We start from the raw sequence: 23,847 nt of genomic DNA, 5'->3' as shown, positions 1-23,847 counted from the left end.
CCATGGTGAGCCACAGCCATCCCGCGCCTCTGCAGGAGATCTTCCAATGCTAGCAGGTAGGTCTGGTTCAGTTTCCCCTGGGGTCACTGCTCCTTTCCCTGGGTCCCGATGCACACACTACTTTGTGTGTGCCCTCCAAGAGTGGAGTCTCTGTTTCCCCCAGTCCTTTCAAGGTCCTGCAATCAATTCCCACTAGGCTTCAAAGTCTGATTCTCTAGGAATTTCTCCTCCCGTTGCCGGACCCACAGGTTGGGAAGCCTGACGTGGGGATCAGAACATTCACTCCAGTGGGTGGACTTCTGTGGTATAAGTGTTCTCCAGTCTGTGAGTCACCCACCCAGCAGTTATGGGATTTGATTTTACTGTGATTGTGCCCCTCCTACTGTCTCATTGTGGCTTCTCCTTTGTCTTTGGATGTGGGGTATCTTTTTTGGTGAGTTCCAGTGTCTTCCTGTCGATGATTGTCCAGCAGCTAGTTGTGATTCTGGTGTTCTCGCAAGAGGGAGTGAGAGCACGTCCTTCTACTCTGCCATATTGGTTCCTCTCCCAAGAATCCATTTTCATTTTCCCTGTGTGGATAACCCACATCCCAACACTGGGCAATGCTTGCCCAGTGATCTTCAGTCCATTTCTCTTGTATAGCAATTTGTCTGTTAATTCTTTGGGCCTCCAATGTAGATAATAATACAGTCTCTAGAAAATGCAGTTTTATTTTTCTCCCCTTCCAATCCTATGACTTTAATTCTTTCTTTTCCCTTCCTCTCTCCCTTCCTTCCCTTCTCTCCTTCCTCTCCTTCTCCTCTTATCCCTCCTCCTCCTTTTTCTCTTCCTTCTTTTTTCAGTCTTATTGCCTTTTCTAGCACCAGCTCTCCAGGACAATGTTGAAAAGAAACATTCTTAAATAGTGGGCATCATTATATCTTTTCTAATTTAAATGAGTATTTCTAGCATTTCTCCATTAAGAGTGCTGTTTACTGTAGTTAATTGATAATAATCTTCATCAGATTAAGGAAAAAAATTTCCCCCATGCCTAGTTTTCTAGGAGCTTTTTAAAATTTTTAATAAATGAGAGTTAAATTTTGTTAAATGGTGTTTCTATATGTAATAACATGATAATTTTTTCCCTTTACCCTGTTATTATGGGGGACTTTATTTATAGTTTTTCTAATATTAAAGTACTCTTGCATCTCTGGACTACATCGAAGCTGATCAGGGTACTAACTTTATTGTACACAGCCAGTTTTAGATTAATAAAATTTTGCTTATGATTTTTGAATTTCTATTGGTGCAAGAAAATGGCCAGCAATTTTTCTTTTCTCTTTTCTTTTTTTCCACTTAAGTTTGTTATCATCTTTGCCTATTCTTAGTAATAAGGTTATATTGGCTTCATATAATTAATTAAATTAGGAAGGTACCCCAATTTTGTTCTCTAGATAAATTAATATATGATTGAAATTATCTGTTTCTTAAAAATTTGGGTTTACTCTAAAATAATTTTGTTTTTCTTTTAAAAAATGGTTCTTAATTATTGATTAAATTTCTTTAATAATTATTGCATGAAAATTCAGATCTACTCATCTTTTTGAGTCAGGTTTGGTAAGTTATAATTTTATATGAATTTATGAACATCAACTAAGTTTTCAAACTTCTTGCATAATGATGTATATCAGTCTTTTCATACTATGTTTTTAATGTCTTTTATATCTATATACATGTTCACCTTTTTTATTTGTAATATTTTATGACTAATAGGATTCTATTGTGCTTTTTCATGTTTCTTAAGTTGGATGCTTAGAAGACCTTAATGACTATCAGAAGAGGAGAGAAGGTGTCATGGAAAGTTTACTTGGATGTAATTTCATGTTGTTTTCCTGTTGATCACTAATCTCAGGGCTTCTAGGTGTTGTTTCACTTACGATTGATTTGCAGCTGGTTTTGAAGTATTTCTTTAAAAAGAAATTAGTGATTCTGTTTAAGGATCCTACTTCAACTTTGAATTAAACAAAAACTTTTAAACTAGATATACCTACCCAGTATGAGAAGATCAGAATTTTTACTTTGAATCACTTGATTTCTTTTTTATTAATTTATTTTTTATACAGCAGGTTCTTATTAGTTATCTATTTTATACATATTAGTGTATATATGTCAATCCCAATCTCCCAATTCATCCTACCATCCCCCCTCCCCGCTTTCCCCCCTTGGTGTCCATACGTTTGTTCTCTACATCTGTGTCTCTATTTCTGAGAGACAGACTGGTCTCAGATGAGACTGGTTCATCTGTACCATTTTTCTAGGTTCCACATATATGCGTTAATATACGATATTTGTTTTCCTCTTTCTGACTTACTTCACTTTGTATGTCAGTCTCTAGGTCCATCCATGTCTCTACAAATGACCCAATTTCTTTCCTTTTTATGGCTGAGTAATAGTCCATTGTATATATGTACCACATCTTCTTTATCCATTCATATATCGATGGGCATCTAGGTTGCTTCCATGACCTGGCTACTGTAAATAGTGCTGCAATGAACATTGGGGTGCATGTGTCTTTTTGAATTATGGTTTTCTCTGGGTATATGCCCAGTAGTGGGATTGCTGGGTCATATGGTAATTCTATTTTTAGTTTTTTAAGGAACCTCCATACTGTTCTCCATAGTGGCTGTATCAATTTACATTCCCACCAAAAGTGCAAGAGGGTTCCCTTTTCTCCATAACCTCTCCAGCATTTGTTGTTTGTAGATTTTCTGATGATGCCCATTCTAACTGGTGTGAGGTGATACCTCATTGTAGCTTTGATTGGCATTTCTCTAATGATTAGTGATGTTGAGCTGCTTTTCATGTGCCTCATGTCCATGTGTATGTCTTCTTTGAAGAAATGTCTGTTTAGGTCTTCTGCCCATTTTTTGATTGGGTTGTTTGTTTTTTTGTGATATTGAGCTGCATGAGTTGTTTATATATTTTGGAGATTAATCCTTTGTCCGTTGATTCGTTTGCAAATATTTTCTCCCATTCTGAGGGTCGTCTTTTCATCTTGTTTATAGTTCCTTGTGCTGTGCAAAAGCTTTTAAGTTTCATTAGATCCCATTTGTTTATTTTTATTTCTATTAGTCTAGGAGGTGGGTCAAAAAAGACCTTGTTGTGATTTATGTCAAAGAGTGTTCTTCCTATGTTTTCCTCTAAGAGTTTTATAGTATCCGGTCTTACATTTAGGTTTCAAATCCATTTTGAGTTTATTTTTGTGTATGGTGTTAGGGAGTGTTCTAATTTCATTCTTTTACATGTAGCTGTCCAGTTTTCCCAGCATCACTTATTGAAGAGACTGTCTTTTCTCCATTGCGTATCCTTGCCTCCTTTGTCATAGATTAGTTGACCATAGGTGCGTGGGTTTATCTCTGGGCTTTCTATCCTGTTGCATTGATCTATATTTCTGTTTTTGTGCCAGTGCCATATTGTCTTGATTACTGTAGCTTTGTGCTATAGTCTGAAGTCAGCGAGTCTGATTCCTCCAGCTCCGTTTCTTTCCCTCAAGATTGCTTTGGCTATTTGGGGTCTTTTGTGTCTCCATACAAATTTTAAGATTTTTTGTTCTAGTTCTGTAAAAAATGCCATTGGTAATTTGATAGGGATTGCATTAAATCTGTAGATGGTTTTGGGTAGTATAGTCATTTTCACAATATTGATTCTTCCAATCCAAGAACATGGTATATCTCTCCAACTGTCTGTGTCATCTTTGATTTCTTTCTGAATCACTTGATTTCTAAATACCAGTTTTCTTCCTCTGTGTGTGGGTAATTATTTTGTCACAATGATTTATGAACTTCACATATTCATGTAAGATCAACAAAATGTGAACCTATGAAAGTATGTGTTTTATGGTCTTGTTAGTTCTCAAAGCAGTATTTGGAAATATATGACCAATATAACTATTTTCACTTTAGAGCTAGGAAAATGGAGACATTGAAAAATAATTTTTAAGGTACCACGACAAATTAAGGTAAGAACCTGAATTAATTTACTGGTGCATTCCTAATCTAGATTTTTGAAAATCTTCTATTAAAACTTCATGTTTGTAATTAGCCAAGTTATCTCCATTGTTGGTTTCTTGGATTGATATTTGTCAGATGGACAAAAGGAGCTTCTCATTCAGGGGCTGGAAACTCCCTCTGTGTGACTAGTGGCCAGAACACAGTCACAATGGCCACCACCACCTGCTGATCAAGTTCCAGCATAGGAGGACCAATAAGAAAACCACATTTTAAAACGTATCTTTAATTATTCTATTCTAGTTTTCGGAAGCACAAGAAAGGACATTTTCTTACATGCTATAAAGAAATCTAGAGCAAGAAAAGGCAGTGACTTGACTTTCTGTATCTTAAAATACAAAACATAGTGTTTTTAAATAACCATAAAGCTGAGATATGATGTACTTAGAGTCTCATGGAGATATATTAAGCAACAGAGAGCCACCCCACAGATTAAAATGAGTAATATATTCATTCATACATCTTTTAAGGGCCACTTTATATGAAAGGCATAGTGGTATATGGTGGAAGTGATGCTGGCCCAAGAGTTAAAGGATTTGCTCCCAGCACTGTGACCCTCAGCACGTCTCTGGCATTATCTGTGGCTGGCCCTTTAGATAATATCTAAGGATGTCTCCAGATCTGTGTTCTACATAATCTAGGGCAATAGAGAATTACCTGGTCTCTCCTCTCACTGCCTATTCAAAGGGGTACTGGAAGTATAATCCTGAGAGCTCCTGATAAGATTAAATCATGGATAGCTTGGGGCAGATGGGGTGGGAAGGAGGGGAGAGAAAGACTGAACTGATTTGGTACCATAAAAAGTTTATTGTTTACATTTTAGTTGGGAATCACCCATTTTGATCATATAAATCACTATCTTGGTTTCTTGGAACTCAAGCAAACTAGATTTACCCTTCTGATATAGATGCCAAATAAGGCTTAAAGATTATCTTATTTTGAGGTTGTATATGGCAGGTTAAATTGGTCAGCTAGAATTAGGAATATAAAACCATGTAACAAATCATAAAATAGTTTTCACTTAGGTTTCATGCCGCTGAATTAGATGCATGTGGTGCCGTTCTACTTTGGGTTGTGGTTTCCTAGAAGGCAAAGAATGTAAGATTGAGAACATTTTTAAGCACTAAAATTCTGCAAGCTGTGGCTCTGAGATGAGTTTACAGCAGCAAGCCAGAGGTGGCACACTTGCCTTGAATTCTATTCTTACAAAAGCAAAAAGAGCACTTTGTGGGTTCTGCTGGATATTCAGGAGACTGGAGAAATCTTGGAGGATTCACTTTTAATCTTTTCTCTTGTTTCACAAAACAGAAAAAAACGTTGTGGAGATGTGGCTTGGACATTGACTTAGAAAAGGCAGGAGGGATTATAAGATGTTTATACACTCATGTAAACTCCAAGCACTGGACTGCCCTGCTCTGTGAATGAGTGTCATGCTATGAGCTAATATGTAAAATACATTGTTTTTTGGCTGCCTCTCTGAATCAGAATGTTTTTGGCTGCAAGTAACAGAAAACCCAATTCAGACTGGCTTGAGCAATAAGGGAATAAAGCTATGTCACTGGCAAGAAGTGAAGCAGGCACCGTCTCTCTTTCCTTTCAGTTCTCTTGGCTCTGCCCTCTTATGGGCATCAAATTTATCCTCAGGCTGAGAGCCAGATGACCTCAGCAGTTCTGAGCCTCGTATCTTCCCCCAACAACCCAGAGGAAGAGAGCCTGTTTCTCTTTCTTTGGATATTGTTGTGGGAAGATGGGTGCAAAAAATTTGAGAAGGCCCCAGCAAACTTCCCCTCACGTCTCATCCGTACATCTTTGCAGAAGACTTAACCAGGTGTCTTGAAACAACTACTGGTTAGAGGAGGACCCAGTCCTGAAGGTAGGAGCAAACACTTTAGCTGTGTTACTGGTACAAAATGGGGGTGGGGTGGGAGGGAGAGGGTTAGATTCTGGGAAGACAACTTTTTCTCAGTTTAAAATAGAGTTGACCAGAAACTAGGTACGACTTCTGGCAAACATTGGGCTTTCGGAAGAGCTGTTCCATATTTAGCACTGACCAGGGGCTAGCCAGTGTGGTGAGCATTGTATCTGAATACTCTCATTTAATTCTCACAACAATCTAAGGTAGACACTATTATTCTCCCCATCCTAGATGAGAATATAAAGTCTCTCAGAGATTAGGCAACTCTAATTTACACAGTTAGTTAGTAGTAGAATCGAGGAACATAATACGAGAACCCTTGTTCCTAACAGTTTTCTATCTTCCAGAACAGAGTTCTCTGATCATGAGTCAGAGATCAGGATGTAATAAACCTTTTAGATGTATCAACAACAATAGCATACTGTTGAGGGGTCACTTTGGGTAGTCTGTTGTGGGTTCCAGCGAATCTGTGATGTTTGGTTTTCAAAATGAAGGAAATAATGATATCACTATCATAAAGAAAATTATAAAGTTGGGAAAATTATAACTTTTTAAAAATAAAGGACATTTGTTTAAACACACACAAACAATAAAATATCATGGCAGCAAAACATTTCCCCAGTAATTAAAAAATTGGTTTTCTACGTGAAAAAATGACTACAAAAGAGATTAGTTAGAAATTTAGTGGCTTTTGGAAGGAGATCCTATTTCTTGAGGGACTATGTACAATTGAGGGACAATGAGAAATTTGTAAAAAGAAAAATATGTTGTTTGCCCGATAGGCTGGCCCAAGACCCGCAGCCATACTTTATGCAGCATCATTTCGTGAATGTGGGGACAACGTTATTGCATGACGGAAGGCAATAGGAGATCAACAATTTCTTTGTAGCTTTGTAGGTGGTTAAGAAATTGAACATGACGCAAATTAAGGAAACACCAACTATTGCATTGTCAATATTATTAACTTCTCTCTATTTTAGCTATTGGCATGAAAAAATAAATATTTGAAAATGTTTTTCTTTTTTGGCAAAGTAGGGCATTTCATTGTTTGGATGTTCTCAGAAATCACAATTGAGTCCAGAAATCAATTACAAAAGAAATGTTCTTCACTCCTTTTTTTTTTTTTTTTTTTTCATATGACACTTTCCATTTGTCCCTGAACAGGTTTTTCAAGAAGAAACTGCCCATTCCATAGGCAGGTGGCTCCCTGCTCTGCTGTTTTGGACCTTCAATCACTAGTGACATGCCAGCAATCCACAAAGTCCTAGGTGTCTCTTTTAGCTATCATCATCTGAAAGACATCTAAAAGGGTTTTTTTTCGTGTTTGAGAGCATTAGGTTTCATTTCTTGCATTCCACAAGGTAAGTGGAAAAGTTGATCCACACTGACATGAAGGGCTCAATTCTGCATGAACTTTTTGCTTTTCTACCAGAAATCATCCTTTCTTTTTTCCTTCCTTCCTTCCTTCTTTCCTTCCTTCCTTCCTTCCTTCTTTCCTTCCTTCCTTCTTTCTTTTTCTTTCTTTCTTTGTAAGGCTCAAGTTCATCTAAAAATAGTTGATTCTTTACTAGAGACACACAGCCAAGCAAAGCTAAACACAACTCACTGAAATTGACATCGACCAGCAAAAGTATGGCTGTTTTAATACTAGAGACACCTTTGCAGAATGACTAAACTTGCTAAGTAGCAAAATATAGAGATAGTGTACTGAGACCAAGAAGAGTCAATCATCAACCACTCCTGTTGTTTTTAAACAGACTTACTATACTTTTAAAGGAGTATTATTTTAATAAAACAATCCACAGATAAAAACAAAAGGGCAAATGTAGAGACATATTGCAAGTAGGCATGCATACCAAAAAGGTAAGTGCAAATTAGATTTGAATATTCATGAGTCACAAATCATTGACAGTTTGAAATAATGCAAAACAGCTTTATAAATGAGGTTAAGGCAAGGAACATCAAAGAAATGCATCGCTAAATCAGTAGCAATTTGTGCATATACTAGTAAATTGCAGTTACAATTTTCGTGACATGGGAGAAAAAATACTGTGTATCTGATGAAGAAGGAAGATACATAAATATCCCTTTTGTATGTTATATTTTTCCACTTCATCATGCACTTGGAGACCAGCCACGCAGAAAGTGGTTGGACATCTTACTCCCCGCCCCCACCCCACCAAGACAGAGTTTCCTTTTCCGGGACAGGGTTTCAGACTATGCCTGAAGTCCCCTTGCTCTAATAAACAGAATTCAATATACAACAATTCCTATAGAGTTGGTCTCTAAAATAAAGATTATCATCTAGCAGCATACATGACTAGAGAATGGCTTAACTTAAAACTTTTCATGATAAAATCATTTCCATTGGAGACCATATAGTTTTAACGAATGTTTTTCTACTTAGAAGGAAGCAGATGAATTCAACGTATGAGAACAATTTGGAAGAATATTTTGAAATAATTTGAGATGTAAAATATAGGCAACCCTGTAATTTAAATAAAGGTGTTTTTATTTTGTTCAGCAAATAACTAGTTACTAATTTATTATTGGTTCTTTTATACCAGTGGCTTTTTGGGGTGTGTGTATGTGTGTGTGTGCATGCACGCATGTGCATGTATATGGAGAAATATTTAAAATGGTAGGACTTACAAATTAAAGAATTGTTTAGGGCCTGTCTTAAAGCAGAAATGTTTCCAATGAATTTTTCTCTGAAGTTTCTATTGGGGTTACTATCTGTAAGTTATGAAGTATTTCTTCAAGATACCCCCCTCTGCCGGCCTCTTTATTGTGTTCTGTCTGCTTTCCAGGATGATTGATGAAGTTAGTGACATCATGTGAAAATCGTGGCACACAATAGCACTAATTTTGGAAGAGGCTGGGGGATTGTGGTCTGTTTAGAAAATGAATCTACATCTTCTTGCTGGGCCATGCTTTCAGGCAGACATCTAGACTGTAGAGGTGAAATCCAGATGTGGTATAATTAGAAAGGGAGAATTTTGCATTGTCTCCAATTCCCTGCTCTGTTAGGAAGAAGGTAAGATGACTTCTGTGCCATTAATAATCAACAGTATCCATAACTTCCAAAAGCAATGGCCTTGGTAATTTTTAAGGACTTCATGTGAAGTCTGCAAATCATCATTTGTCAGTTTCGATTCAGCTCAAGCTTAGCATTGTATTTGTAAACAATACCTTGTTATTTTGGTTCTATAGCTAAAAATTTCCCTCAAAAGTTATTAACTCATTTGTCTTAACAAACAAGTATCTCCATTACTCCTTTCAGCAAATGTTTGTCATGTTTTATTATGAGGCTATTTAAATTATCCACATTTCTTTTAAATTGTTTAGCTATAATATTTTATTTAATGATTCCCATCAGCAGGGGTCTACACAGAAAAACACATATGTTTCTTTTATTGTAGGTCCATCTATTTAGTTCCTTTATATAGTTCCAACATTATTTTAGTTCCATTAGGTCAAAGTTTTACTAACCTTTCTGGACAAGGAGGATAATTTACAACACATATATATTTTATTATTTTGATTAAGTCCTTCTTCATATATGTGTATGTTTATATATATACACACAAAATATATATAACAAAGTATGTATATATGCATAAAAATCACTTAATCTCTAAAGTAAAACATAACATGCTGGACTAGTCAAGGAATCTAGACATTTTGTTCTCCTTCCTCACAATCTATGTGATGAAAAGAAAATCATTTGGTCTTTGTATTTTCTTGCCTTTTTAAACTAGGGGAGATAATACATGAAACTTTGATTTCTACAGCAGGAAAGTGCCTGACTAGTCAGTGCCATCACTAAGATGAATTTCTTTAACCATCTCCCTTGTCTAGGATCAAGAAGTTAGAGGGCCTGGGAGCTGTCATTTCTCATAATTCAATATCAAAATGGAGGAAAGATAGAATAAAATAAAAGACTTAGCATTGATTCTGAATTACTTAACACCGACGTACTGAATTCCAATGAAGTCTTGTCTTATCATGAAAAAGAGTCTCTCTCTGTCCTAAATGTCACTTTGGGAGGCTGTTGGACCTCATGCTCATTTTGCTATGTAAATAGAACTAATTTTATCTTGAAAGAGCAGTGGAGTGGCAGTTAAGGGACTTCTATATGCTATTCTGCCACTAACTGCTGCTATGAACTTGTACAAGGTGCTTCATGTTCTTTAGATCTCTGTTTCCTCAATTATAAGGGAAGTGGCTGGTCTAGAAGCAGCAATTTTCAAACCATGCCTCTAAATTCCTAGGTCTGTGAGAAATCAGCAAGTCTTGATGGGGGAGGGAAGACTAGCTGGTGGAACTCAGGACAAACACCAGCACTTTTTTTCCTCAACTGCATATAGACCTTAGCAAAACTTAATTTGAGGAAAGGGAAATGACTTAGAAAATGTGAAAACACTGAATTAAAAAAATAATGATTGCCAAGATGTTTTATGATTTGCTAATTTGATTTGCAACCAATTTGTTCCATAACTGTTCCAGTGAATATTGAGGTGGCAAGAATTTTCATGCTTGTGACTTCTCCTTTTAAATAGAGGTTATTTTTAAAAGTCCCTAAAACTTTAAAGAAGGGAGGCCTAGAAAAGACAAAATGGAAGGAATGTAGGAATGTACCACCTACATGCCTCTTCCAAGTGTGGATTCTCCATCATTTGTCCAGTAGCTGTTTCTCTTTCGAGGTCCACATCAGAGATCCTTAGGTGGTCCACAACCTGTTACTACCTCCTTTCTTCAAGAATTAATTGCTTTGTGCTTTTAGGGCATCTTGTTCAATCATTTCTGGGATACTTATAGCATTGTTATTATAACAATAGTTAATTGTACTTGTGTGACTGGCTTCTTTGTTAGGTCTTGAGCTTTTATTTATTTAAATTTATTGATTTATTTTGGCCATGCTGCGCGGCATGTGGGATCTTAGTTCCCCGACCAGGGGTCGAACCCACACCCCCTGCATTGGAAGCATGGAGTCATAACCACTGGACCACCAGGGAAGTGCCCTGGTCTTGAGTTTTTAGAAGGCAGGGACTGGGTATGAACTATGTTTGAATTCTCAATACAGAACTAGTTCTGGGATTTGAAATACTCAAAATGAATGTTCTTTGAAAAAGTGAAGAGTAGTAAATTTACAACAAATTCCCTTATGATTACACGAAAGTAATTTTCTTTCAAGACCTTCATAAACAATGATAGTGGTCCTCTCTTTTTGACATCTATATTCAACCTTCAATCTAATGCAAAAAATATTGTGCTGATTGTGTGGTATCTTACATTTAAGGGGGTGTCATGCATGAACCTCAGCCAGGGAGCAGAGGAGTTAATAAGACCTATGACCTTCTTAATTAACATGTGAGACAGCACATGATCAATGCTGTAATATGAGCATGACCAAAGTGCTTTGGAAGCTCTAAGGATTTGGGATTAATGGAAGGACTGCGCATAGAATCTGTACTTTGATTTGGAGGAGCAGTAGGATTTCAGGCAAAAATCCAGAATGAGACAAGGGCAAGATAGAAAATCATAGGTGAAGGAGATTTCATGGTACATGAAAAAGATTACATTAGATACAGAAATTGTATAGATTTTGCAGTAGTTGGGGAGAAGGCTGGAAAATTAAGTAGAAGACTTACTACATACCATACTAAAGAGTTTGAATTATTTCCATGGAAAATTAGGACTCATCAAAAGAGAAGCAAAAGAAGAACTCTAGTTTACAAAGCTTTGTCTCATAGTACCATAGAAAATAATTTGAAGGGTAAAATAAACTTTGAAGACACGGAAAACAGTTCAAGCAAAAGAGAGCCTGAGGACTTAGTTTGTGAGGTGGTGGCAGGAAAAAAAATAAAGTAGGGAATAAGTGTGGCAGTGAGATAAACTAAAGGATAAGAAATTCAAAATACTTCTGAAATGTATTGAATAGATTATTACACAAGACTTTAATCCACTAATATTAAATCCAATGAAATTAATAATTAGTAAGATTCATGTTTATTTTTTACTGAGGTGGTAATGCTATTCCTAAATCTGTTGTCACACTTGTCATACTTGCCATTAGGTAATCAATCTATCAAGGGTTTGTTCACAATTTTAACAACCAATGCCTTAAATGTCTCATTTTCCTGTTTTAGGGTTCTGGCTTGGGATACTTCTCAATAAGTTTAAACAAAATTCAAAAACACCCATGCTGATAATATATGTGAATTTAGGATGCTCTAACTTTAGTACAAATCTAAGTTATCACTTAATGTTTCATTTAAAATAAAAATAAGCTATCCCTTATTGGTAAATTTTGACTTAAAATCTCTTTAATGCTAAATGAATGTCCCATCTTAAATTGTAAAAACGTACCTCCAAGGTCAGTGGTGTTGATACAAGATCCAAAGATGGGATGTGCCCGTGTGCCCAGGGGAGATGTTCTGGAAAAGAAAAAAGAAGCAGGGACATACTCGGAGTTACAGTGCTGCAGAGTAATGACAGAATTGGGTTCTGCTATGATTGGTGGCGGACTGGGCCTGGAGTGCACTTAGGAATGCAGGAGGAAAGGAGATGGAAGATGAAAGGGCAGGATGCCTCAGGGATCCTCTGGTCTCATGCTATTATTCTCCAGCCCCTCCTCACAGGGGACCCCGAGGACATACCCTCCACACCCCTTTAGGACTTGTTCATCTCCACATCTTGAGCAGGGCTGGTGGGGTGGCTAGGTAATTGGAGGAATCTTCTCCTTAATAATTTACTCAGAAGTGCAATCAGTCATCTAGACCCTGATCCCATCTTTGGATGAGGGATCTTGTAAACCTTACAGGTTAAAAAAAGGTTTTTAAGCCTACATAAAAGGATATATAACACATTTCCCTAGAAATCCTTTCTGGAATCTAAAGTGTTTTTACTATATGATTTGAAAGCATCATTTACTAAAAGTACAATTTATGTACAGAGCACTGTAGAGATTTTAGTGATATATGCAGATAGAAGCATTCTTACACTCCACAAAGTTTTGATTTTTTTGTAATTGAGTGGTCTAATAATACAGACCATCTTGATCGAATAAACGTATTTAACTGATCAAAATTGCTTATATGCATCAATTTTCTCAAATGTTTTATTGTATTTTTCTAAACAAATAGTCAATACTCAAAATCCTTGTGAAGCATTTATATTATTCCAAAAAAGAGAGAAAAGGAAGGGGCTGATTAACACAAAATTCAGGATAATGTTATCTATGGAGAAAGAGAGGGAAGAAGAATACATGTCTATCTTATTTATTTACTTACTTATGTATCTTACATGTCTGCTATAAATCTTATTTTTAATTCATTTATTCTTTGATAAATCACTTACAGGAAAGAATTATATAACATGGTACAAATAATAGTAATGATATCATAATTTTAAAAATATTAGGGCTGTGGAATTAAGCAACTGACTATTTCTCAGTGCCCTGAGTTTTCTGTTCCAATCTATTTAATAAATAGGGCATTAAGTACTATGGGGAAAAGGGAAGTATAAAAACAGAAAAAGACATAGGCATGGTGCTAAGGAATTTCTACTCTTCCAGAGACTTCTTGTTTGAATAGGACTGGTGGTACGAACAGCCTGTGTAAAACACAGGAAAAGACTACCCACAACTGGCTGTAGGGTGTATGTTTTGCATGGCTCTTCCCTGAGTTCAGATCAAAGCATAGTAACTCAGCCACATGCTATCAACCAGTGATTTTCGTTTTCAAGATAATTACTGTGGCATGATTTCCTTTCAAAATTCTAGATTAGCATTTATTTGTTGATCAATACTAATATAAGACTGGAATGCAGAGGTGACATCATTCTTCTTGAAAATGCTCAGCTGAGTTACCAGTGGTCTGTTTCCTCAGGAATTCACCTCAGTCATTACTATGTGTTTGTTTCTATTCTTTCTGTTTAAACAATGTTTTCTCTGAGTAGTTGAAAAATGCCTTAGGCTTTATTATGAAGTGGGATCCGAATTTAGGCGGAATTGAAAGTAAACTCTATGGCCTGGGAACATTCATGACTTTTGGTTTCTTTAACCTGAACTGGAGTTGAATGTAGCCTAAAGGTGAAAGCTTCGAAATCCTTTTATTACCCAAAACCCTATAATCTCTTTGTTTTAACCAAGTATACACAAGAAAGGTAGCAGAACTTCCCAGTTAACAAGTCAAGAAATCTCTACCTCAGATAAGAATCGAGCTTTTTGGGTTTACTCTCTGCACAAAATATTTAAAACCTAAAGAGACCATTTTGGATGTTGTTTATTTTGATGACCAGATAGATTCCTTTGTTTTGTAAAAGCCACATGCCCATTTTGCCTTCTTAGGACATTTTTGTTTCTAGCACCCTATCATTATTTGCTACTAAACTTCATATCTTTTGTTTGAAGCATCTACAAATAAAAGTAATTGTTTAACTAATTTTCTCTTGAGCTTAATTTGACAATTATCAAATCACGTTTGTCAATACAACAACTGAATCAGATGTGACCCAGACGTCAACATTTTAAAACGCCTCTGCAGCCTTTTCTATTATTTCAAGTTAACAGTAGGTACAAGCAAAATCTTGACTGGATCAGTAAGAAACAAAAATGTACTCTCCTCTGTCATTTCAAAGTCATCTATTAAAGCAACTCAAATATAAAATTCAACTGCGTTGGAATACAAATAGAACAGCATAATGAAGCTTACGTTTAGAAATGCAAAGAGCATTTTGGAAAGTATTTTAGGAAGAATTAATTCCTAATTCTAACTATTAATATTCTTCCATAATTTGATTTTCATTTTTGTACATGTGGATGCCATAAAAATTCTATTTAAGGGCTTCCCTGGTGGCGCAGTGGTTGAGTCCGCCTGCCGAGGCAGGGGACACAGGTTCGTGCCCCGGTCCGGGAAGATCCCACATGCCGCGGAGCGGCTGGGCCCGTAAGCCATGGCCGCTGAGCCTGCGCGTCCGGAGCCTGTGCTCCGCAACAGGAGAGGCCACAACAGTGAGAGGCCCACTCCCCCCGTACCCTCCCCCCGCAAAAAAAAAATGCGATTTAAGGTCTTTCTTTCTTTTTCTTTCTTTCTTTCCTTCCTTCTTTCTCATTCTAGTGCTGATATTTCTTGCTGTATAGTGAAACACTTCAGAGAATCATATTTTATTCCTCAGACACATGGAGCTGATGTGAATATCAAAATGATATCGAGGAACAGGAAGAATAACATTTAAAATCATAATAGGTTAGGTGAACTCAGATTTAATTAGGTTCTTGGTAAGTATGCAGTGTATTATTAATGACTGCTTATTTACTCAGGAACCATGTTTGTTTTTGGCAAATTAATTTTATGCTGTGATGTGGGATAATACTTAGCTTTCTTTAACTGTTGAAAAGGCACTAGCAATATTATATCATATGTTATGCTTAATGGCCATTGTTAAGGCTAAACAGAAATATGTAAGATGGTTAAATGACAGCATTCACTTTGCTTTTATTATTTCTTAAGTTTCCTAACACTAGAGAATACCAATGAAAGCTTTAAAATTGTTATATATGACTGGAACTCAAAGTTATTTTTTGCCATCATTGTAAGGAATACTGTGCATCTTATATATCTTGATATCCTATGTACAGAAAGTGACATCTACTGGAGAAAGCAGAACTGAATATTTACTTTCCAAACTATTTCCCTGCCAAACTTCCAGACAAGTTGCACTGTCCTCAAGATTATCCCAAACTTCTAAAACAAAGAAAGATTTTATTTAGCTCAGTATGGTATAAAGCCTGACTTGTTTTGGTTATCGTTTTTTCAAAGATGCGCTTTGGAAAAAAGTGGTTATGAAGGTTACACAAAATATCTCATAAGAAATGCAACTGGAGACTTCTGGAAAACACAATTCTAGCACATTACCTTAAGGGTAAAATTGAAGTTCTAAATAACCATAAACCATTGACTGGTGGATTGAAACAATTCCATTGTAACAAATAGTCTGAAAACATGTTTGGAAAATGTGTAGCTTCTTTAAATAGTCTGGAAATAGGAGTTGTAAAACAAAGTATGGGATTAGAATATATAATTTCTCTCTTGTGAAAAGGCATCCCCATGCTACTTTGAAACTTAATCATTTTTATTTATTCATGTTAAAAAGATGTATGTCTAACTCCATGATCAAGTCAAACCTCTGTTCTTAGGGCATGAGGGGATGCTACCCAGGTGTTTTTCATCTTCGTCAAATCTAAGAAATGACCCAGAGCCCTGAAAGACAGAAATGGCATCAGCTTCTTTCCTGTGACAATAATTCTCAATCTTTAAGTAATCACTCTTTCATAAGGAGGACAAAAGCCTTTCTTAATGGAAGTTCCTGTGCTAGCCATTTTCAAGACTAAAAAAGTGAGGCACAGCTATATTTGGTGAGTTCATGAATATCATAAGAATATGGCAGTGACTAAGCCCTGTCTCTTCAGTTCTAGCTTATTCCCTCTGTGATATTACCAAGGTGCTTCCATATTTAGATTCTGCTGTCTTATCCTCTGTAGTTTAATTTCAGATTTTCTACTTCTAGTTGTTATTATCATTTAAAATTCTTTTGATTTTGTTTTTGTAACAATGCTCTTGTACTCCCTCTGCTGGCCTTGCTAATTAACAAAGCCAGTGTCCAAGTGGTCCTGATGTGTATCAGTGATACCGAATGGATGACTGGTGAAAACAGATGCAATTTTGTGTTGGAACCCAGTAAGAAAGTCACATTGTTTGGCTTTCATAGGAAACAACAAGGCCAAAAGAAAATCTGTTTGTAGATGGTGAAAACAAAAAGCATGATTACTTTTATATTTTCAAGAAAGAATTTAGTGAAATGGACAAATTCACAAATCCTAAAAATGTGTCTCTCTTTTCAAAACAATAAAACCAGTTATCCATGTTCTATTTAAATGTATACGCATTTAGTAAAAGGCATATTTTACTACAAGGTGTATCAATTTTGAGTCTCTGTGTTTACATGCTGGAGGGTTAAATGAAATGTTGCCTGGCTTTGCTGGTAGGACTCTGGACCCCGATTAGATATGTAGCTGTCTGATGGGTCAGCTTCCCACTTCCTAGAGTTCCATTATGGAGTTACAAAGAGAATGACAGCACTTGGCAAATCCCAGGCCTAATCATAGCATAGAGAAGTGACTTTTGGAAGGGACATTAACAAGCAATTAGGACCCATTTAATAAATTACCCCTTATAGAACACTTTGAACCCTAGTGGTCTGAAGAGGTTAACGCACCTCCCACAACTGAGTGCTATTCACTTTCCAGGGGTACCTTCAAGGCCACAGTTAATCCAAGCCTTCTTCTCATCGATGGCCTCTTAGTCTTGAGCCATTTCTATAGTCTGGCATCAGTAAGGACACACACTTGCATTTGGTCAGTGCATTTCACACGCTTCATTTTCTCACAGCTGCGTCCATTGAGTGGAGTGTTCATGAGGCCAAATGAGTTTGTGCTGCATGTTAACTTCCTTTGGCTTTCATGCTTCTTATTTGGAGTCATTCTGTTTTTCTTATTTATAGAGTCTTAACTTCTGGGTTTAGTTTAAATGTTACGTCTGATGTAATATAGTTTCCTCCAAAATTGTTGGGTAGCAACCACATTTTAAATGAATCCAATACACAAAATTATGTTTTAGGATATTATTAAATTTGGAAAAAACCCACAGTATATATGTATTTGTACACTGGAATCTTAACATGGTTAGACACTAAAAAACATTAAAATATAACTGTAAGGGAGAAAAAGCTTTGTTTGACGCTAGAATGTGATTAGACTCATTGGATTTTATTTTTAATTTTTTAAAATAAATTCAACCTGAGTTTTGGGGAGGAAAATGCTGATGAAACATTAAGCATTTTTATTTAAAAAGATAGTCAAGGGATGGAATTGGAATAGATAGAAATATAAAATTCTTACTGTATGTTCAAAATGACTGACATGGCTTTAACACATCACTGGTCTGCTGAATGATATTCCTGTAAATCATGATCAAAATCATCATGATTTCTAGCACATTTATTGAATAGTTATTCTATCCAAGGCTCTGCTGAGAGCTACAGGAGATGAATAAGACATGGCCTATGCTTTAAGAAGCTTATGCTTGTATTGCAGAGCTCGGATGGAGGCATGTGGAAAAAGAACGATAATGAGTAGAAGATTACGATACATACCACGATTGAGTGCACATGGAAGTTTCTAAGAGAATTCAGAGAATGAAGAGGAGTCTCTGTTCAGGAGGGCTTGATGGAGAATGTGGAATTTGCTCAAGGCTTTTGTTAAGATTTTGATAGGAAAACTATCATAGGGAATGGCTAGAATAGATTTTAGAATCATACAGTATGTATCTTGGTTCATCTTCAAAATCAGACTGAGCTTTGAAACTAACAGGTTTTAATCAAAGCTGGCTTTATAGGAGGAGTATAATTTACACACTACTGTTTTAAAACAATTAGTGTGAGTGTGTGCATGTGTTTTTGTATGATTGAGCCCAATTATTGTAAGTCTACACTCATTAGAAGTAATGTACCCATGGAGATGAGCAAAATAGTATGTAGATGTGATCTCAATTTAAAATAGAAAAATCGATTCAATACACTCTGTATCAGTCCTTCAAAAAATAAAATGAAATGCTCCAATATTGAGAAGTAATTAAGGTTACCTTTAGTTGTTAAGTCTGTGAACATATTTCGTAGGATAAGTTTGGGAGGCAGCTTTTCAACATGAGAGCAGATGTCAGTACATTTTGTGGAATGTTCTACTTTGCCTTATCTTTATTACATACAGAAAAAGAAATAAGACAAAACACATTTTCAGTCAAATAATGTAATATAATATGGAAAGAACTGACTGTTGTCAACCTGATAATCAGGATATACTTTCAAGGTTTTTTTTTTAGCCAATATAACTATGAAATGACAAAAATACCCTTTTCCAGGATATTTAGTGATTCACTGGATGAGTCATACCTTTTAAAAAATCTCTGCTCCTTTCATCGTAACTTGGAAATTTTCCGTATTATAAACTGTGTTTTCTTATGTGACCATACGAAACAAAGACTATGTTTGTAAATCTAGCTTCCACATGAGTCTACACTATTATTGCAACATGGGTTTATATGGTCTGAAAGTATTTTATATTTATTCTAAATAACTTGATTCTTATCCGAATTTAAAAAAATTTGCCCAGAGGTGAGACAAATTCTTTACCATGTTATAGTTTCAAAGTTTTGTGGAAAGACCTGAGGGTCATGTAGCACACTAGATGTGGTACGCCATTGGGTATGACTTCCCTTGTTGTGTCTTGAAAGCTACTTCTCCTTCCACGGCAGAGTTGCAAATCAAAAGTGAACTACTATTTTTTGTGGTAAGTAAACATTTGGAAAACTGGAGCCCCACTTTTAGATGTGGTGGTGAGATTATATTACTCTCCATTCATACCTAGAAACACCTTAATCTGATCATTTACTCCATAAGCAAAGCATTACCACGTACATTATTCCCCCTTGTTTTTGCATTTTGCATTATTCACACTAACACCAAAGCAGATTTATTAATACTGGACTACAAATGGCATTATTCCTCATACTCTGAGAATTTACATCCTGGGATAAACAACACTTATGGAGCAATAAATGTAGCACAAGTGGAAAAAATCACATTATCTGTGGCATTTTTTTCCTTCTGGGATTTAAAATGCATTCAAATTGTTGACCAGCAAAACGTACTGAATGACCACGGTGTTTGGGCACTGCATTCCAAGATACAGAACTCTAAGAGGAATTCTTTTCTTCAAAGAATGTAAAGACTAGCTGGAAAAGGACTGACACACAGGAAAGACCAGCAAACATAATAGTGCTCTATAAGAACATATTAAATAGTATGCTGCGAACTATTCATGGTCTAGACATGCACTGTCCAATATGGCAGGCACTTGTTACATATGGCTATCGAGCATCTGAAATGAGGTTATTGTGGGCTAAGATATGGAAACAACCAAAGTATCCATCAATAGGTGAATGGATAAAGAAGATGTGATATATACATACATCATATATATATATATATATATATATATATATATATATATGAATATTACTCAGCCATAATGAACTCTTGACACTTGTGACAACATAAATGAACCTTGAGGGTATAATGCTAAGTGAAATAAGTCAGATGGAGAAAGACAAATATCATATGATTTCAATCATATGTAGAATATAAAAAACAAACAAGCAAGCAAACAAGCAAAACAACAAAATAAATGAACAAACGCAGCCAAACAAAAACAAACACATAGATACAGAGAACAGGGTAGTGATTACCAGAGGGGAAGGAGTGGGAGGGTGAGGAGGGTGAAACGGGTAAAGGAGATCATCTGTACGGTACTGTAATGAATAGAAACTAAACTTTTGGTGATGAGCATGCTGTAGTGTATAAAGAATAGAGATATAAGGTACACATGAAACATGTATTATAAAGCCATGTTACCTCAATAATAAATAAATTAAAAGAAAAGAAATCTGGTTATTGTGAGTTGAAAGTGTTATAAATGGGACTTCCCTGGTGGCACAGTGGTTAAGAATCCGCCTGCCAATGCAGGGGACACGAGTTTGAGCCCTGGTCCGGGAAGATCCCACATGCCGTGGAGCAGCTAAGCCTGTGCGCCACAACTACTGAGCCTGTGCTCTAGAGCCCGCGAGTCACAACTACTGAAGCCCGTGTGCCTACAGCCCGTGCTCTGCAACAAGAGAAGCCACAGCCATGAGAAGCCCGCACACCGCAACGAAGAGTAGCCCCCGCTCACTGCAACTAAAGAAAGCCCGTGCGCAGCAATGAAGACCCAACGCAGCCAAAAATAAATAAATAAATAAATGTTTTTTTAAAAATGTGCTATAATTGTAAAATATACACTGAATTTAGAACACATAGTATGATAAAGGGAATGCAGGATATCTCAATAATTTTAAAATATTGATTACATGTTAAAATAATATTTTAGATACATTGGGTTAAATTAAAATATTATTAAAATTAATTTCACCTGGCTTTAATTCTTTATAGGTTTTTAACCTGACTATATAAAATTTAAGATTACAGATGCACCTTATTACCCACCTTATATTTCTATTGGACAGTGCTGCTATAAACGTCAAAGAATAGACTTAGCAACAAGTGCTTAAAAATCTGAAAAACTAGAAAGAACAGGCAAGATCTCAGCTGGGTCTGTAAGGATACACACATAGGCTTTGAATTAGAAGATGACAGAAGGGTGTGTTCTGGGATAGGAGAATAAAGTAAATGAACAGATGTAGGATGGTAGGTGTTGGAAACCAAAGCTTTATTTTAGGTAATAGTGCAGAGTGTTTTGTTATCTTATAAGGGGTGACAAATTCCGAGCATTTAATCTACTAATAAACATAGCTGCCAATTATTGAGTGCTTAGAATATGAAATTTATATACATAAATTTTCATTTAAACATCACACCAATCATATAAGACACGTTTTATCATATCTATTTTCCAGATGAAGAGACTGAGGTTTGGATTGGCTCAGGGACTTAGTGAATGCCATAAAACTAGGAAAGGATTGATCTTAGTGTGTCTGACCTCAAATCTGTACTAGAGGCAGATTCACCATGAAGTTCATGAAGCTTTACACTTCTGGGTCCCACATGTGTATGTATCCCTTCCAAGGGAGACGCTCAAGGAATGTGTTCACATGGTCACATGCTTTTGGAAAATTTGCCAAATTAAACCATTTTCACCATAATCAGTTATGTCTGCTCTGTTTGCCTTCTGACTTCCCCTGTTATGAAGGTAGTGGTGGATCAACATTTTGGAGAATCTGGCTAAAGGGAGAGTTCAGTTGGCTATACACCTGGTTTGGGTCTAGGGGGTTATTTATGTGTTTCACAGTTGCTTTTATGTGTAGTTAGGTTTTTTCTCACCCTCCCAGGGTCGGAATAGATAACCCTGAGTTCTCTTACTGTCCACTTTACCAGCTCACCCGGGGTCTTGACCAAGGGTGTAGAGAGAGAAGTCAAATTGCAATATTGACTTGTCCTATGGTACAAGAGGATGTAGGTCATGGAAGAAAAAGAGAAAAACTTTAAATGTAAAGAGCCAGAACTAGTTTGTGGGATATCCTTCCAATCCCTAGATGTGTAGAATTATAAGTGGAGAATTCCATTCTCATTGAAATCTAGTCAAAATGAAATATCCTACTTGATTAAACAGCTTCTGCAATTATAAAGTAAGGCACCATTAATTTCCTTTTTTGATGTGAATCATGCAAAATAGCATTTAAGAACTCCTGTGTTTTTAGCTGCAAGCCTGTAATGGGGCTCTGAACAATGAGTATGACCATGTGGTGTCACTTGTTTTTATATCCTAATGTATAGGATTTTGTTTTAGCTCATCTGATATGCCTTGTCTTGATGGAGTCTGGTGGTTCCAGATGATGCAACACATCAAAATTGTCATTGAAGAGAAAAATGGACTGAAGCTTTTCTAAACTATTGATAGTAAAAAACAATTTCTGACAACCATGCTATATAAAAGAATGCACTTTCTTTTTCTTCTATTATAAAATAGGCATATAAAGAAGTATGCAGCCAAAAAGTAGTATTTTAGGGGAGATGTTAGACAGTTAATGAATGGAACCATTATGTTATTTTTCTGGGTTTTGTGACATTTATGGTGCTTGTTGGCCTTTAGTCCTTGTAATTTGTCATAATTTCTTTCTTATCCTATAGAAAGATTCACTTCTGGACCTAAGTTAGCATTGGCATTTTTTTCTTGCATACAGATTCCTAAATTGTATATGTATCTGATGTTGTAAGATGTGAGCTCATCCTTGAACTGTACTGTATAACCTCACAGGCATTATTGTGGACTCTGGAGAAGCATATATGAAATATTTAAAGGTCACAAACCCCTAAAGAATATGCAGAGGGAAAGCCTGTCTATTATGTTATTGATTCTTGCAACTTCCCCTTGCAAAACAGTGGGTCAGACAGTGAATTCTCCATTATGCAACTAGAAAAAGTAGAGCCCAGACAGGTGCTATATTACGTATCCCAAATTCCACAATTGAGGCTGATGATCACGTTCATTCCATCATGAAGAGATTAGACTGTCTCCACCAATGTAGCAATGCAGAGGCAAGAGAGAGACAGACAGCCAGCCAGACAGCCAGACTGAGTGAAGGAGGGTGGGAAGAAGTGAAGGAAATAAATGAACTTTTATTGAGGGTCTGACTCTGTGTCAGGCCCTGTGTTAGTCACTCTCACGTGATTATCTTAGTTAATGAATCTTCAAATGTCTGTAATATATAAAGAAGTATCTATGATGCATTACATGCTTACTGCCTGATTTTATGACATCATGAGACCTGCCTGGGCTGCTCATAATCCAATAAGGAAGGAGGGCAAAAAAGAGGGCTCTGGAGTCACACTCAGAAAGTCCAGATAGATAGATCATGAAAACAAAAATTCACCCGTCATATTGAATGACCCTGTAGATATTTTCCTTGAAAGTACAAATACTTTCTACGCTGGGGAAACAGCACTTACCCAGTGCAAGACCTGTAGTCAGTCACTATGGTGTAAGATACATGATCCAGGCTTACAAGAAGCAATTCTTTTTTTACTCATTTAAGAAAGCAACTTAACTTAGACTTAGAAATGTGCATTTTGCTAATCACTGTGATGTGAAACAATAGTTTTGATTCATGTTTCTTGAATTTTTTTCGTATGTGTTCCTGAACTTGACACTTTGGAGCTACAAAATGATCTTTAAAACTGCCAACCAGATTGTTTTAGGATCCAGGAATACATGCC

The 23,847-nt window shown here is 36.3% G+C and overlaps 1 long non-coding RNA gene across 1 annotated transcript; it reads left to right on the top strand.

The window, feature by feature from the left end:
• Nucleotides 1-5,728: 5,728 nt before the first annotated feature.
• On the top strand, nucleotides 5,729-21,221 carry LOC111181580 (uncharacterized). Its single transcript, XR_002646529.2, has 3 exons — nucleotides 5,729-5,919; nucleotides 7,126-7,322; nucleotides 18,119-21,221. It is a non-coding gene; the product is annotated as an uncharacterized LOC111181580 (long non-coding RNA).
• Nucleotides 21,222-23,847: the final 2,626 nt, after the last annotated feature.

Source organism: Delphinapterus leucas, chromosome 2, assembly GCF_059928025.1.
Source record: "Delphinapterus leucas isolate spDelLeu-1000000601 "Yukka" chromosome 2, BTC_Dleu_Yukka2, whole genome shotgun sequence".
Lineage (NCBI taxonomy): Eukaryota > Metazoa > Chordata > Mammalia > Artiodactyla > Monodontidae > Delphinapterus > Delphinapterus leucas.
This window is presented reverse-complemented; position numbering and strand designations above follow the sequence as displayed.